Source organism: Euphorbia lathyris, chromosome 7 (assembly GCF_963576675.1).
Source record: "Euphorbia lathyris chromosome 7, ddEupLath1.1, whole genome shotgun sequence".
NCBI classification, from domain to species: domain Eukaryota; kingdom Viridiplantae; phylum Streptophyta; class Magnoliopsida; order Malpighiales; family Euphorbiaceae; genus Euphorbia; species Euphorbia lathyris.
In genome coordinates, this window is record NC_088916.1 from 25,017,422 (window position 1) to 25,033,355 (window position 15,934).

Genomic DNA, 15,934 nt, shown 5'->3' on the forward strand with positions numbered 1-15,934 from the left:
ACCACTAATTAATTACCTTGACATTTTACTGTCAATCAATTAATTAATTCCATCTCTCCAATGTATCGTTCTATAAGTTCTAACTCAGATGTTCAATACACGATCCTATGCGACTGTTCTTACCTAGTAGTGGGCTCAAGACCCACAGACAGTAAGTGTGTTCTAGCAAACCGTTACTGCCCTTAACCAAGACAGAGTTTCAGCAGTCTAAAGATGCAGAAACCTTGTAGTTATCTCTTAACGTCTTTTACCGTTTAATATCGATATTATAAACTAGAGGCATGACGACTATTATCCTCTCTGTTGTTTATGATATTTCTTGATCTTAAGTAGATTAATGAAACGGATAAGTAAACTAATTATCAGGGTGTGGCCACACACTTATCAATCTCACTTTTCAAGTGGCCTATGATATCATCTCACTATTATGTGAGTGGTAATTCCATCACTTCACTATCCATACCAACATGTTCACATGCTCATCCAATCATACCTATATTAGGAATCTTGTTACAGACCTATTAGGCGTATGTCAAAGTGAACTGGATTCCACATTGATATTACAATGAAATCTGATCTGAAGACCGTTAGAGACCTACTTAAGAAAACTTATGACACAACCACCATGTAGTTTTTTCGGGCAGATTGATCCAGTCACATGTATACAACATGTACCCATATTCACAACTAACTTATCAAGTTCTACGGCTAGTATCAATTACTACTATGCAGTCGTCGAATATACAAGTTTGTGGTCCTAATCATTCCCATAGAATAGACTTGGGATATGGTTTTACGATTATCAATCAATATATTCTCTATTCACCTTATAACACAAGATATAAATGAACTAGATTAATGTAACACAAATAATGTATTTATGCAAGAATAATCATAAGCATAATATAATATATAGGAACCAATGCCTAAGAACTAGGGCATACCAACAGGTCATCCTAGGCAGCTCCCGAAGAGACCTCTCTTGATACCTTGTGGCCATATGTGAGTTCAGCCGAAGGGAAGTATGTTTTTGGGCCTTATTGAGTCTGGGCCCTAAATGTTAGCTTTAGAATACGGCTAAAGCCCATTTACATCCCATTCATTTAAGGCTCATTCAAATAATGATGTATCACGATGCATACGGGGCATGATGAAGATGTACAGAAATCTGAGATCATATTACTGGTGGCCAACATTGAAGAAAGATGTGGTTGAGTTTGTTTCAAAGTTTGTGACGTGTCAATGAGTGATATTTGAGCACTAAGAACCTAGTGGGTAAGCTAAAACCATTAACCATTCTTGAGTGGAAGTGGGAATGAATCACCATGGACTTTATTGTCTAGTTACCACGAACAAGACAGAAACATGACCGTGTTTATGTGATTATGGATCATTTGACAAAGTTCACACATTTTATACATATAAAACAAACAGATTTTATGACAAATTTGCACGGTTGTATGTGGAGGAGATTGTGAGGTTGCATGGAATACTGAAGTCCATTGCATTGGACCGAGCTCCTCGTTTCACATCAAGATTTTAGGAAAATTTATATACAGTTATAGTAATAAAACTCAATTTCAATATGATTTTTCATCCACAAACAAATGGATAATCATAACGCATGATATAACATTTGGAGGACATGATTAGGACAATGCGTCCTGAATTTCTAAGGATAATAAGATATACATTTACCTTTAATGGAGTTCGCTTATAACAATAGTTATTATCGTAGCATCGAAATGGAACCATGTGAAGCATTATATGGTGACCATGTAGAAGTTTTGTATGTTGAGATGTGGAAGGAATAGTGAGTTGTAATATACGATCAGACACATATATACTTATTATTTGAGATAATATGTAAAAATACTTCTAATCATGAACAATTTCATCTCTGACGTTTAAAATGTGCAATTTTATCCTTAATTTTGGCAAGTTTGGTCAATTTGAGACATTATTATAAAACACAAATATTTTGTTCATTTCTTTCGTTCCATCAAATATTTTGTAGTTTTTTTTTAAATTCGACGAAGTATTTAGATTTTTTTTCCAATTCGTGTAAAATATATTATACTTTATTTTAAAAAAATCACATTTATTCATATATTTGTAATCTATTATTAATAAGTGATAAAACGACGTACATGTAAAATGTGGATTACAAGATTAATACCTGAAAAACAGTTTAATAAATTATTTTTCAAATTAGTACAACTTGAAATTGATCTTACTGCCAATATTAAAAATAAAATTGCATCTTAAAAAGTGAAATTACTCTTGATTTTCCATATAAAAAAAAATACTTTGATGGTCAATATTGAAAATATTTATACCTTACCCTCTTATTATTTTTGTTTTGATCCTTAATTCAAACCTTCACCAATTCAAAATGGGCTCCATTCGGAGGTCCCACCACATAGACTTGGACGAAAGGCAATTAATTTTGCGCATAAAAAAATTAAAAAAAATCGTTCATTTATACCAAAATCGATAAAATATTTACTTTTTACATAAAAAAAAGTCACTAATGAAAAAAATTACTTATTTTCAAATTAAATTGCTATAGTTGATTGAATTTGTTATTCACTAGGAATGAGATTCTTAAATAATCAAAACAAGAATATCATTTACTGTTTTAAAAAAGGAGAGTGTCATTTACTGCAATAGACCTTGAAAGATCATTGTCAAAAATCACTGACGTCCTAACTATTTTAAAGACTAATTACTAATCTAGCTGATTTGAAGGGATCCATTAATATATATGATCCACTTTGTTTCCATCTCACTAAATTAGACACTTTCATCTATTTTGAACAAGAATACCCTTATTTCAATTCACCTTCTTCCTCAACTCTCAATATCTTCTTCGTCATCCCAAACCAATGAAAACGACATTACCGCCAAGTCTTGAGAGAGAGAAAAGACGGTGGTTTATAGAGAGAGAAGAGATTATATTTATAGAAAGAGAAAAGACGGTGGTTTATAGAGAGAAATGATTATGTTTCGTTCAACCTTTGAAGATTTAGTGTTTGCGAAAGAGGATTAAGATGGAAAGCTCAAAAAATGAGAAAGAAAAAAAAATCTAACAATTGAATTGTTGCGATGTTGCATTTGTGACGAAATGCGACAATTATTGTCGTATTTGTGACGAAATGTGACAACACAGATGCGATAACTGTTGTCAGATTTGTGACGAAATGCGACAACAATGGAGGAAAATGGAGGAAATTGAAACGATACTATTACATATGAAAAAAGAGGCAAGACCAGCGAGAAAAACATGCGTATAAGCTAAAAACATACCATTTTTACGGGAAAGCTTCATTTGTTTTGTGTTTCCTTTCCAAAATTTAGAATACTTCAAAAATCCCAAAAATTGCTAACGATTGGTATTAGAAATTGAAGAAGATGGACCGAAGAAGAAGAAACGGGATCAAGAACAGAAGCAGAAGCAGAAGTCGAATGGAACTAGGTGTATATTTGTCCAAAAGGGATGGAAATGTCTAATTTGGTGAGATGGAAGCAAAGTGAATCAAATATGATAATGGACCCATTCAGTTAGGCTAGATTTGTAATTTGCTCCTATTTTAATATGGGAAAATTACAAAAATGGGTGTAATAGGAGGCTCATTTACATTTTCAGACCCATTATCAACCAACTTACATATATAGACTATGCCCTGAATACTTTCCCGAAATGCCCTTCATATATATATAAGAACTTATGCATTTCACCCCCTAACATTCGCGAAAACTCGAACAACGAACACCAAAAACTCGAACAACGAACATCTTCAACACCACCAATCTTTACGTTTCTTCTTCCAGCGACTTCCAACCGATTCCAATGGCAAGAACCGGCAAGAAGGTATGTTATTTTGTGGATTTTGATTAGGTTTTAATGCTTCTATTCCTATATTACGGTGATTTTACTTCTCTTGCGATTTAGAAGTAGGGTTTGCAGATTTATTGTGTTCTTTCGTTGGTTCATAGCTTCGTTTTGTTAGAATGATACTTACAAATAGTTAAAATCAGTTGTGGAGACCAAACTTTACAGAATCGACCAATTCGCGAATATGAGTTTACTTCGCGAACATCGCAATATGCGAAGTAAACTCATATCCACAAAGCAGCCGAGGCATATGCTATTGTTCCGCATATGCGAATTCGCGAATATTCTTGTTAGTTCGCGACTTTCATATTCGCGAAGTTACTATTTACTTGACTAATTTGCTCTACTTTATGATTTGGAAGGGTGATCATTCTAAGACTAATTCCAAAAAGAGGAAGAGGACATCAAAGACACTTAAGAAGAGTATCAAAGACACCTTTAGGTACCCCTACGCCTATGAGACGAGAGCTACTATCACAGTTCGTTCTGATGCTGAGGTGATGAAGAAAGTGAAAGAAAAATTATCCACAATGCAGTTGGCCATGTTCAGGAAAACATGTTTCGGGCATTTAGTGGACTTCGAAGTGTATTCGTTGTCCTCTCCTCTATGCCATGGGGTTCTTACAATGGAGATCAATCCGAAAGAGGGTAAATCCGGAGAAATGTGGTTCAACATCAATGGTGTTGAAGTGAAATTCGGTCAGCGTGAATTCGCACTCATAACCGAATTGAGACTAGGTGATTCGTTACTAATTTTTAAACGGATGAGCAATTATAAAAGGGTAAACAAATTGAGGAATCTCTACTTCGGAGGTAGAGAGAGCATAAATCACAAAAATATATTCGATACCTTCTTAGAGACTAATTGGGCGAAAAAAATAACGATGATGCCGTGGCAATGGCTATGTTGTTCGTTATACATAGGTTCCTACGCACAACTGATCCATTGAAAAAGGTTGATGACAATATCATCAACCTAACTGATTTCCCCACTGTATTTAACTCGTTTCCATGGGGTGTGCCTGCTTGGGATGAGCTGTACAAGATGATGGAATGTGGGATCCCAAGAAAGAAGAAGGCATTTGACGCGTACAACGCGGAAGAAGGAAAGAAGAAGGCCATCCCATATCAACTTCATGGATTAGCCCAAGCGTTCCATGTATGTTTCCTATATTCATGTGATTTACTTCATGTTAGATTTCAACTGTAATGATTTTCATGTAATACTTTATAGGCTTGGATACTGGAGATATTGCGTGCACCCCCTAAATACTATTTGAGGAGACCAAAGACCATGTACCCTCGTATATGTCGGTGGATAAGTGCAAAGAATATAACTTTCGCAGAAGCTGAAGAAATGTTTAAGGTAAGTACATATGTCTTGTGTACAGAATTAATGTGTGCTTTGGATGTAAGTAACATGTGCTTATGGAGTTGGGTTTGATTGTTCATGTGTTCAGTCAGCTGATGTGCAAGCATCTAAACTTGTTATTGAGGAAGACGAGGCAAAGTGTGATTGGTATGCACCAATGAAGGATTATTTAGATGGGAAAGCCGTAGACCTTGACCTTGATGTGTTATTCGAACCTTATAAGGGGTCTGAGCTAAGTGAAGAAGAGGAGAACAATGAGGAAGAGAATGAGGTACATAATGGGGAAGAGCATGAGGTAGAGAGTGAGGAAGAGAATGTTGTAGGTAATCAGGGCAAAGAGGATGTGGAAAATGAGGAGGAAGAGTATGTTTATATAGATGAGGAGGATAAAATTAGAAACGAGAAGAGGTGTAAGAAGAAGAATGAAGTGAATGTACAGGCAAATGAGGAAGAAGAAAGGAAGGCAAGGATGCGGGAGAGATTTGAAATGTTGAAGGTGGAACTTAAAGATTCATTGGCGGATGAATTGGTGCGGAAGATGAGATCGGAGTTCAGTGAGTCTAATAGGCGGGAGAGGGTGGAGTTGAAGGAGGAGTTGAGGGCAAAGTTGAAGGTGGAGTTTGTTGGTCCCGTGTGATTAGTTCCAAGGGGGGGGGGGGTAGGAACTAATATAACTTTTTTCGTTTTAATTAAGCTTACTTAATATATTTTCTTGAGTTTGTTAACTCAACTTTGGTCAGCGCGGCCGATTGTGGCGTAAGACAGCTTTAGTCAGAAGCTGACTAGAGCTATTTTACATATGAGTTGGGAATTGACACTTTTGTGGCCAGCTTCCAACTCAGCACTCTTATTTACTCAGTGTCAGTTTAGACAATTTATATGCTGAGTAAATATAACAAGCAACACGTACAGATATATATATATATATATTTAAAGAGAGTTAGAGATTACTCAGCAAGACTTATCCTGGTTCGGCCTCTCCACTTACATCCAGTCCCTAGAGTCCCTCCGAGCTTTGTAAATCTAATACTGAGCTCTTTAAAGGTAGAGCACAAACCGTTTACAAGGCAGTTGAATATGCAAGAGTACCGTCCTCTATTCGTCTACTCAACTCCTACTAAGTGCTATAACTAAACACCTAGATTTCTCTACCAGTAAGCACTCAACACTGAGTACTCAGCACAACACTCTCAATTTTACAATTGATACAACTTGTTCTTTTCGAATGAAGAACACTTTAGATGATTACAGAAAATCAATCTAGCTTTTACATAAGAATAGAAATTTGGTGTAAGATCTCTTTTGGTTTTTGTGTGCTTTGTATGTATTCTCTTTTTGTTCTTGTTGTGATCGGCTAATGATCCAAGAATGATCATGTCCTTTTATAGTTGAGGTCTGAAGTAGAAATGGTTTGAACCTTGGATTTGTCCGTTGATCCAAACAGCTCCTTTTTTAGACAAGTTCTGGTCAGCTTCAGTTTTGCAGGCCAATCCTGTCGTCTGAATTCTGCAGGCGTCAGGTTTGTCTTCTTCTTGCAGGTTTCGTCTTCTTATTCTTGTTCGTCTTTTAGCAAAAGAACAGTTGACCCATGCATCTCGAAATTAGCTTTTGTGTAATTCCAAGGTTTATATTATTGGTGCAGACAGTTGTCGGAGCTTGTCCTTTAGCAAACGGATCATTCATGCTGTCTTGAAGATCACTCAGCTTGTCTTTGATAGCCGTTGTTTGTGATTTGTTTGCTAATGCATATACTGAGTTCTCTTTTACTCAACTTCCATGGTCAGCTTCGTTCTGTAAGACACAGTTCTCAAGAAGACTTTTTCTACTTTTGATACTGAGTTTCGTTCCACTCAGCTTCGTAGATTAGCTTGATCTTTAAGCTTCGGTTCTGAAGATAACTTATCTTCTTTCACGTTGAGTTCCACTCTACTTAGCTTGTGCTGACTTCGTCCTGTCTTAATTTTTATTTCTATTTGTATTTATATTTAGGGTTAATACACATATTTGCCCCTGTGTTTTTACAGAAAAACAGATTTACCCTTAAATCAAATAAACCCACAAAACTATCCCTGAATTTTCCATAAACCTGCAATTATACCCTAATCTGACGGAGCTGCTAAGCGGCGATGACATCAAACCTTCTTGTCTCCAAAAAAATTGGATGACGACAATCAAAATTCATTTGGTTTCTTATTGTTTTCTATTGCTATTGCTTTTGGATTAATTAGGAGGTTTAGACGCCATTTTATTAGGTTGATTGAGCTTTTATGAAAATGAATTTTCACAAATCTGTTCTTCTAACTTTCTTTTAATCGAAATTGAATGTGCATATTTTTTTTCTGTTTGTGATTGGTTGTTCTTTTCTGGAGATAAGAAGGTTTGATGTCATCGCCGTTTAGCAGCTCCGTCAGATTAGGGTATAATTGCAGGTTTATGAAAAATTCAAGGATAGTTTTGTGGGTTTATTTGATTTAAGGGCAAATCTGTTTTTTTGAGAAAACACAAGGGCAAATATGTGTATTAACCCTTATATTTATACTCATCATTGAACAAACATATTAGTACAATTAAATCAAAGCACTTAAATTTAATTGTCCCTTAATCATGGATTAACTTAAATAATTTTGTCAAATCAAAATCATGTGGAAAGGTGTTTCAACAAACTCCCCCATTTTGATGTTGGCAAAATATTTAATTGATGGAACTCAGCATTGAGATCCCCCATGATTGAAATTCTTTTTATGCTTCTGAAATTACTCCCCCGTAAGGGTTGCATCTATTGACTTGACTTAACTCTAAACCTTCTAAGATTTAATTGAGTAAAGTTAAGTCATGCTTATGCTGACTTAGTTCAGTTCTAGACCTTCCAAGATCTAATTCAAATGAGCCTAGGTCAGCTTTCAGAAGAGGTCAATATGTGGAATATGTTTTGACTCAGTTTTGATACATGGTTAGTTTGATATCAGAGTTATGGGAAAAAAAATTCAGAGCAGATGTATCAAGTCTTAGTGTGTACTGAGTATATTCCTTTTTCTTTTATTTGTTTGTTCATTTAAGACAGATCAGCATAAAGCACAGCACGTAAGTAAGCATCACATAAGATTAATCAATTTGGAATAAGGGATGCATAATTTTATAGATAGTCAGCAAGACAAAATACGCATAAAAATACAAGTCAAGAATAAACCCTAGCAAATCTAGCCAGACTATTTCTTCCTATTGACTTGGGCAGGGTTGACTTTGCCTTTTCCCTTTTATTGCTGCTGACTACTAGATGCTTCTCCTGTGTACTGAGTTCTATCAGCATGTTCTTTCTCCCCCATTTTGCCACCATCGGGCGGAGGAGGAACAAAGGTGTCGTTAAGAGCAGCACGAGTTAATCTCACGGAATAAGCCTTAAGCCTTTTCGTGCTTTCCCTTAGACCATCAAAAACTGGAATACCATTGTCCAAGGTATCACACAAGCCATGATAGATGATGTGCATAAGTCTCAGCCGTTAAGGGTGGTGCGACAAAGGAAGTGATCACATCACGTGACAACACCGTTCACCGAGGAAAAGAAAGGAAAAAGGTGTAAGAAGGTGGCTATGAAGGTAACTAAGCAGGTAGCCAAGAAGGGAACTAAGAAGGTAGATCAGTGCATGGATCTTGTCGTATCACAAAGTCCCGCCGTTCCTAGAGCACCCCCTGTACCTACGCCATGGTCAGTCCGGATTGATAAGGACGATGTGTCTACGTATGAGGTATGGAGGAATTTTTTCACTAAAAAGACGTCAAGGCCCGTTAAAGGGATAGAACCACTACAGCCAGAAATCCCTGGTTCATACAAGCTGAGACACCGGGAAAATATTGGGACGGGGAGGTATAGTTGTATAAATATTATGGTTTGTTTGTTTGTGATGCATATGTTTGTGAAGAATGTGTTTGACTTATGTATATATTTCTTTTTTAATTAGCACATCGATGCATTCCTGTATCTGTTGCGGCGCCAGTCGTGCGAGAATGGTTTGGATGCGGACTAGACTACATGTGATAGCCAATTCACCGGATATATATAGTTGTCATATAATATGGATATGGGCCACGTGTGTTTGACTTATGTCTATATTTCTTTTTTAATTATCACATCGATGCATTCCTGTATCTGTTGCAGTGCCAGTCGTGCGAGAATGGTTTAGATGCGGACTGGACTACATGTGATATCCAATTCACCGGATATATACAGTTGTCATATAATATGGATATGGGCCACGTGTGTAACACGATCAATGGTAGAGATGACATGTTTATGAGACCATAGAAGGGTTTGAAGCAAATATTCATGTCATTCAACATCAAAGGAAACCACTGGATATTAGGAGTGCTAAATACAACGAATATGCACATGTACATGTATGATAATTGTCTTTCTAATGACAGTGAGGAGAAGCTTGGTCAAGTACTCCAAAGGCCTATGACCGTACTTATATACGCTATTGGCAAAACCATAGGGTGGACTGGTCAAAATCAGGACAATCGGATAAGGTGGACTAGGCTACCGGACACTCCACAACAGAGAACAGCATCGAACAATTGTGGGATGCTGGTGTGCATTTTTTCTCAACTTTTAACAGCTGGTCAGCAGGTGCATGAATTAGACCCAACGGATGGAGATTTCCTTAGATTACATGTTGTCCTTGAAATTTTCCATGGCAAACTGTATAAATTTTGATTTGTACTATTTGTGTTATATATTGTGTCCATTTTGTGTTCTTACAGATTTTTGCTTAACATCATATTCGCAAACACATAAATATGCGAAGTTGTTCATTTATTTGTGTAGTAAATACTTCACAGTATTCATATTCGCGAAGTTAATCATGCATATGCGAAGCACATAGTCTTCGCGAACATACCTCCTGTTTCGCAAACTGGTGTATTCGCGAAGCCGCATGCAGTATACGAAGCACTGAAGGTTCGCGAACATACCTCCTGCTCCGCAAACACATATATTCGCGAATTCGCATATCCTCACATTCGCGAAGTTGTACATTTATTCGCAAATTTGTTTCACACAAATTAAATCACACATCATTTGGACCCAACAACACAAACTAAAACACATATTATTTGGATACAACAACACAAACTAAAACACACATTATTTGGATACAACAACACATAAACTACATTAATCCCTCATATCAATCCCAACAGACTGCTCGGTCTCAAAAATCTCTACAGCTTCATGGATTGTGTCGATATAACCAAATGGAAGACTTGACCATGGTGTTTCTCCACGTCCCCATACTTCACTGCAATTGTTTTTCTGCGCACTTGCTCATTGGAGAGAAATAGATGCATCACGAAAAGATTGCCAATTTGCACATAAAGAAGTTGGATAAGCATCATGAAGCTCATAAAATGCAGTAGACGGTGTCACTTTCAGGAAAAATATTACAGAAATATTTTTCTTGTGTGTATAGTTTGCTCTAAAAACCCTAGTGTTTTCAAACAACAATCGAGAAAAATACGCATTCCATGCATCAAGTGGCATAAACCATTTCATAAATGTTTGTACGTTTGCAGGAATAGTACCTCCACATAGACCGTTGTTAGACAAGGTGCCGCGGCCTAATCTCCCGGGCGGACCGGGGGGTGGACACCTCATGGCGACATAAGCGGTGATTGGCGCCGAAAGCAACCAATCGTGGAATCAAGCTGCTCGGCAGGACCGGAGCTCGGAGTATGGAAGAGTCGCCACCCACGAATTGGAAAATGAACACCGATCCCTTGCGGGAGACCGGTGAGGGTTCGAGAAACTTAGGTACGAGCCGAGAAGGCTAGCTCCTTTCCGGAGAAAGGCTACTAGGCACCCCGACATCGCCCGGTTATGAACCACCGGCCTCCTACTCAGCGTGTTAGGCGATAACGGACTAATCGCATATTTCTTTAAGTTTAAAAATTCATTTGAAACCTTTTCTTTCTCGCTTTGAAAACCGTTTTGAGCATGTCATTAAGAGCCACTTTAATAAAGAATCATCCATTTACATGAATTGAAAATACATAGGAGAGAGAGGGGGAGAAAGAATTGATTTGTTTACAACGTGATTCATGCTTTATATCATACACTATCTCTAAGCTAATCTCATTCCCCAAAACGAGTTTATTTACATGGATCGTACCTTAATCGTCGTTGGAACGATTTAGGTACGTTTCAAAACCCCGTTTAATGGTGTTCACTCGAGTCATCGTTGGAATGACTCGAGCGTTTGAAAATGTTAAGCAAACAATTTTAATCTAAAAACGTGATTAAGCATACAAGTCAATTTATTTTGTGCAAAGCCATTTGGTTAAGAAAACAATTCAAAACTCTATCATTTACAATGAAAATAATTTTAATTACAATGTTCACTTAATTCGTCGTTGGAACGGATTAAGGTTTTAAAACGCGATATTTTGGAAACGGTTTAAAGTGGTAAAAACCTTTTATTTTGCATTTAGGAACCTCTAAAAAACATTTAATTTAAATAATCAAATTGAAAAATCTATTTGTGGTTTATTTTTCCCCTTTTCACTCAATTGACTCTTTATTTACACATGATCACAATGATGAACCAATCGAACCAAAGTTCACCAAATAAAACCAATCCAAAATATATACACCTAAGTGTTAAAAGAATAAGAAAAGCAAAAGGTTATATACATATACATATATATTTTGTCCAAAAATAATGATGAAAATGGGTAAGCAATAAATATATAGGTATAAGAAATGATAATGAAAATATTACATAAAGTACATTTTTATCCTAATTATAACTATGTAAAAATAAGGAAAACTATAAAAACTAAAACTAACATTTAATCTCCAAAATAGTTTTACCCAATGATAACTAATATAACTTAAATGCCCAAAAAACTATATATATATACAAACATGTTACTTGATACATATGTACAAAAATGAGTAATAATACCCAAAAATAGAGAAAATAATACACCTTAATAAATAAGAATAGTGATGAAAATACTACTAGGTATAATATGTTTTTATTCCAACTAAAACATGTAAAGAGAATGAATAAGATTTATAAATAAAATTAGTATTTAACTCCCCCAAATGGTTTATGATGAGTATATATAGAAAATAACCCTTAATAACCCCCAAAATAGCAAATGTGTATAATTTAAAGGAATAGAAAAAGATATACATATACATATAATTTTGTTAAATCAAATTAATGAAAAATATGTAAACATATTAAATAAATATATATACAAAATATTTAAAAATAGCTTAAAAGTATATATTACATAACTATACATATATATATAAAGGACCTAAAGTCTAAAAGTTGAGAAAGGAGGACCAAAACAGCATTTTTTACATTTCAGCAGCTTTACCACGGAAACTCCGTCGGTAAACAGCCTTTAGTGACAGAAAACGTAACATTACAGAAATAAACCAACAGTTTCCAGATTTATTCAAAAGCTTTAGATTAGATCTATTCTATCGTTTTGGACCTCCGAACTACCAAAAATGGATCATAGTCTATAACGGAGGTTCTTAAACGATGTTTTTCATTTAAAACGTTATTTAGAAAAAATTTGAAAACTTATAATTACAACGTTTTTTAATACCCGAACTACCTTTGAATCGGATCACGGTTCGTATTTGGGATATCAAAACGAGGTTTTTTATTTCAAAGCAAAACCGAACATTTATTTAACGCGTGACGAAATTTAAATAAATACGGGATAATAAACAAAACGTGATAAATAAATGACTAAATAAATAAATAAAAACGATAACATAAAAATAAATAAATAAAGAAAATGAATTAAATAAAATAAAACGAGTCTAGTCCTCGGATAATACCTCAAGATCGGTATCTGACAGTCGAAGTCGGTTGATTCCACGAGTTGTGATTTTCCGGTGTTTTTTTGTGTTTTCGATAAAATATTCAACTTTTGAAAATTTGGATTTTTTTGGGAAAAAAAATATTTTCTCCAAAAAATTTACTTTCTCTCTCTAAAAATGTCTAGAGTGAGAAAGCTCCAAAAATCCTCTCCCTTAAATGCATGGGGATCCGTGCCTTATATAGGCAACGGATCCCCGGAAACTTTGGACGACGCCCAAAGCTGGTTGGGAGAACGCCCAACCTAGTTGGGCGCGCGCGCCCAACTGATGTTGGGCGTTCGCCCAACGAGCGTTGGGCGTCCGCCCAACGTTGCTGGGCGCTCGCCCAGCGGCCGTCGGGCGTGCGCCCCGCGCTGTCGGGCGTGTGTGCCCAACGGACATCGGGCGTGCGCCCCGCGCCGCCGGGCGTGCACGCCCAGCGGACGTCGAGTGCGCGCCCCGCGCTGCCGGGCACTCGTCCAACTGTCGTCGGACACGCGTCGGCTGCCGCTAGGCGCTCGCACCACGTCGCTGAGCACTCGCGAGCCGTCCACTTGACGACCGCAACTCCCATTAACTTTTCCTTTCTTTCTTTTTTTTATTATATATTTTTTCTTCCCTTTTTTTTAAAAAAAATTTCCGGAACCAACCGCTTCGACCGCTTTGTTACAGGTTTTCGTCACAGGTCCTCCGACTCGGTGTCAACAACCGTCACACCATTCAGATAAAGAAAATTCCATAGGTATGTAATGCATGTAGCATAAGAACCAACACATGTGCATTGAGCTCCTGGGGAACTCTCCCCTTATTGGAAGTTTGAAACAAGACATAAACAGGAAATCGGGATGAAACATTTCCGGTTGAATAAATGTTTGTCCGTAAGAGCGGACAACATCATATTGATATTCAATCATCTTTTGAGTACACTCAGACTGGTTGAGGGTTGTGATGATGCTATATTCCATGGGGAAGTTGGATGGATCCATTTTCACAAGTGGGTGATAATGGAGACTGAGATGTGTGGGTCTTATAGAAAGCATAAAACGAACTATCCCATGTGCTATCTACTGAATCATTACAGAACCCACTATCTCATGTGCTACCTACTGAATCATTATACAGAATCCACTATCCCATGTGCTATCTACCGAATCATTACAGAACCCACTATCCCATGTGCTACCTTCCGAATCATTACAGAACCGACTATCCCATGTGATATCTACTGAATTAATAAACATAATCTTACAAAACATAATAAAGCTTCATTAGAATAATTAATCTCACAAGGCATAAGGATACATGTTCTTACAAAAACATAATGATAAATTTTGCTCCAACTGCATCAATTGTTCGAAGTCCTAGAACTTCGTGAACTTGCTATTGTACTTGGAGTTTGACTTCTATTTGGCAACGGTCGGTGACAATTCAAACTATTATGCCCGCTATTCCCACATCGGCTACATACCATTGGCAATGGGTTTTCACCTTGTGACGGTCTTCTGTTCTGACTTCTTGGTCGTCCAACTGGGGAAGAACCTCTTATAGGGGGAAGCACACTCCTTGGAGGGTGACAGTTTGTCCACTCCGTCTGGGGTCCGAGTGGGTAGATATACTCTGCGTAAGCTAATCTAACTGCGTTATTGGTGTAGTATTTATCAACCCATTGGTATGCGTTACTTAGTCGATTCTCACATGCAACTTTACATACATGTTTACAAGGAAATTGAGAAAGTTGCCATTGCCTACACGTGCAAGTACCTGCATTTAAGTCAACAATTCCCCCTTTCCCTCGGTCCCTAATCTAAAATGTGTGTTGGTTTATTCCATTGAATGTACATGGTATAGCTTTCGTAACATGTTTCTTCATCTTCCGTTCACCGTACAATGACAGATAATGTTCTCGTGCTCCTGGAAATGGAAACATGAAGGTAATGTATTCATATATCATCTAAATTACCAGAAATGACAACGTATAAAATATTTACCAGCCGCTGTTTATCTTTCATAGAACCATCATTGGATAGTAGTTCTAATGTACTCTATCAATATTGTGATGGGAAACATCTTCCTTCAACCATTACCGCGTTCCATGATTCAGCAATGTTTATTGTCATTATGTTATAACGACGGGTATAAAAATATGCATGCGACCATCTCTGGATACCAGCTTGCTCTAGATATACTGTTGCTGGGCCATGTAGCTCACGTAGTCGAGCGAATACTTCGATAAAATTTGAAACCCTGTAAGCTTTAGCAGCTCCCCAGTACACATCGCCTATCTTTCTAACTGACCTGAATTTGGCCTGCAGGTTCATTTTCAAATGGTGACAACAACATCCATGTATGGCATTTGGAAACACCAAATTCACAACATAGTCAATTCCTTTGTGCCTATCAGAGATGACGGCAAAATTCTCTATGTCCCCAATACATTCTTTGAGCTTGGTCATGAACCAACTCCAAGCCTCGTTACTCTCGTTTGGTCCAACCCCAAAAGCGATAGGATAAATCTGGTTATTACCATCTTTCCCAACTGCAATGTACAATTGTCCTGGATACTTACCTTTTAGGAAGTCTCCATCAACGCAAATGACATGGCGAATGTGTTCTTTAAAAGCTCTAAGTGAAGGACCAAACGCCATAAAGAAGTACTGAAAATGATCAGCATCGTCAGTTTGAATATGTGTTACCATACCTGGGTTGCATACTTTCAACGTCTCACAGTAGTCCAGCAACAACATGTATGACTCTTCCGGTGAACCCATCACATCTTCTATCG